We start from the raw sequence: 2,886 nt of genomic DNA, 5'->3' as shown, positions 1-2,886 counted from the left end.
ATGGAGAGGCACCTTGTAGAACTGGGGTTGGCAATCGATTTATAATATAAGTTGTCGTACGCAGCATCGACCCATAATTGACCAAGAAGCAAAGACTCAATGAGCATCGTTCGAGCAAGTTCAATTACATGTCGATGCTTTCGTTCAACAACACCATTTTGTTGTTGGGTGTCTGGGCAAGATTTTCTAAAAAATATTCCACATTTCCGAAAATGATCAAGCAAGGAGCATTATCGAATTCCCGACCCCCATCACTTTGGTAATATTTTATTTTGCAGCCAAAGAAATTCTCAACTAATTTTTGAAAATCCATAAATCGATCATGCACATCCGATTTTCGTTTTAAAGGATAAATCCAAGTATAGCGAAAGAAATCATCAACAATGAAAACATAATATTTAAAACCAAGGTTAGACAAAACAGGCGATTGCCACAAATCCAAATAACTAATTGCAAAGGTTTATCAAACGAGTGCATTACATCCTGGAAAGGTAGCCTATGAGACTTTACTAAGCAACATGAAACACAATCAAACACATTACTACTGGCACAAACAATTGCCTTATTGCTCTTAAGAGCACCTAATACTCTATCACCACAATGACTAAGACGACGATGCCACGTAGGACCTGGAGCTGTGATTGAGGCAAAAGCAACTGATCTCCTAGGTTGGTTGGTGAGGGTGATTGGATAGACACTGCCTTGACTAGAAGCTTTGAGAAGCACCTCCCCCGACTGGTTGTCCTTTACAAAAACATGAGAGCCATTAAAACTCACAGTACAGTTGTTATCTTTAGCTAACTTTTGCACCGACATTAGATTAAATTTAATGTTGGACAGTGATAAACGTTGTTTAAAACCAAAGGACGACTGTTTGAGTTTAATGTGACCTTGCCAACATGTTTTATTGGGATTTTAGTACCATTTGCTACTTCAACATGAACAAGACCAGTATAAATAGATTTTTCAGATAACATACCGAGGTCGTTAGTCATGTGAGAAGATGCTCCGGAATCAGGAAACCAAGTAGTCTCATTATGCTCTCTTGTGGGAAAACTAGCAAGAGCGGCATTCGAATTCTGAGAATAACGAGATGGGCAAGCAATTGCGGAATGACCTGGATGGAAACAGATTTGACAGACTATATTGGTAGGACTAGGACCAAACACACCCTCTGCATTAGAATTCCCTGCAAATAAATTGTTAGTATCGCAGGACGCAAGAGCAATAACAGCACTATCAGATGACAAAATTGAATTACATAAAGTTGTACCTCCTGAATTTTGTGTTTGGGCTTGTGTTTGGTTTGCACCCCACCACGGCCTTTTCCACGACCACCATGACCTTTTTCACAGCCTTTTCCACCCCCACGACCCCCATTGTTGCTACGGGATCCCTTAGAATTGTTCCTTGTAGTAGAGGAAGTGGAGTTGTTGTCCGATCTATTCGAGACAGAACGAGTACTTGCCAAGAATGCCTGATGTGTGGCAAAACCTTGTTCCCTAGCCTGACGACCTTTAATAAGTTGTTCGTGACTTAACAATGCCCGACGAACATCAGTAAAAGGAATGTGACCATTAAAATGTAGAAATTGACTTGTCACAGCATCATAATCTTGACCAAGGCCCATCACAGTGTGCAAAATCAAGTCATGAGTAGAAACTGAAGAGTTAAATCGCAGCCAGAGAATCAGCTAGAATTTTCACTTCACGCAAATATGACTCCATATATTGAGATTCTTGCTTAGCAACATGTTGTAACAAAGTTTTCAACTCCATAGAGCGGGCCATACTAGCATGCATAAAACGAGAGTGAAGTCTCTCCCAAAGCAAATGCGAAAATTTAACTTCATGCACCCCAACAAGCATATCTTGAGACAAAGTCGCAAATAACCAACAACGTATAGTTTGATCTATTCTTAGCCAATGATAATTATCAGGATTCATAGTTTGACGGTTTTGATTATCAATCACAAACATATTCGACATAGTAATAGAACCATCAATGAAGCCTAACAGACCATGAGAAACCAAAAAAGATTCAAACTGCGTACGCCATGGTAAATAATTTTCAACAGTAGTAAGAACAATAGTAACTATATTTTTAACATTAGATGTCGCAGTTACCAAATTTCCAGACAATTGAGACAAATTCGGACTGTAAGGATAAAAGCCACTCGGTGTGGAGGGCCAAAACCACTCGGTGTGGAGACGGGCGGGGACAGCCCGTGACTACCCACGAATGTGGGACCACCAAAAACTCCTTGCGTGTGTCCTTGGTTGTGAGGCAACTGACCCGAGTCTCTATACGAGCCAAAACGCATAGAGTTGAGACATCCCGCTGCTGCATCGAGACCACTGCCAACATCGCCAGAGACAAAACCACCGTGAACGGACGGAATTGGTTGTCCCTCAAATAAGGGGCGTGGCGTGGTGGTGGTTGTCGGCTGCCACGGGAAGGTGGGTGGTGCGCCAGTTACAGAGGCTGGCTGCGAATCGGAATGTAGTGGTCGGTGGTTTCCAGGGAGTTGCTGCAAAGGTGTAGTACCTTGCGCAGGGGTGGCTGGGGATGCCGGAACATCCAAGACCGACGTGGGTAATGAAGCCGTGTGATCCATCAATTGAAAAAAACAATGAGTGAATAGATAATAGCGGAAGCTGAAATAAAAGAGATTCAAAAGAGTTGACTTTTGGGAATGATAACTGCAAATAATTGTCAATAATATGGTATCATGTAATTGCTAAAGAACAGTCTGATTAACAAAACTGATTTGCAATTTGGAACAATTACGTGATCTTGCGACGGCAATTTGCAATATTAAAACCTATCAGATTTTGGGGTTTTTGGATCTAAAGGAAAAACCTAGGGCTCTTGATACCATGTTAA

The 2,886-nt window shown here is 41.5% G+C and overlaps 1 long non-coding RNA gene across 1 annotated transcript; it reads right to left on the bottom strand.

The window, feature by feature from the left end:
* Positions 1-379: 379 nt before the first annotated feature.
* On the bottom strand, positions 380-2,886 carry LOC110793240 (uncharacterized). Its single transcript, XR_002534645.2, has 3 exons — positions 1,274-2,886; positions 980-1,189; positions 380-744 (listed from the first exon to the last, which is right to left on the bottom strand). It is a non-coding gene; the product is annotated as an uncharacterized lncRNA (long non-coding RNA).

Source organism: Spinacia oleracea, chromosome 3 (assembly GCF_020520425.1).
Source record: "Spinacia oleracea cultivar Varoflay chromosome 3, BTI_SOV_V1, whole genome shotgun sequence".
NCBI lineage: Eukaryota > Viridiplantae > Streptophyta > Magnoliopsida > Caryophyllales > Amaranthaceae > Spinacia > Spinacia oleracea.
The sequence above is the reverse complement of the archived record's forward strand: the minus strand, read 5'-3'. Positions and strand labels throughout refer to the sequence as shown.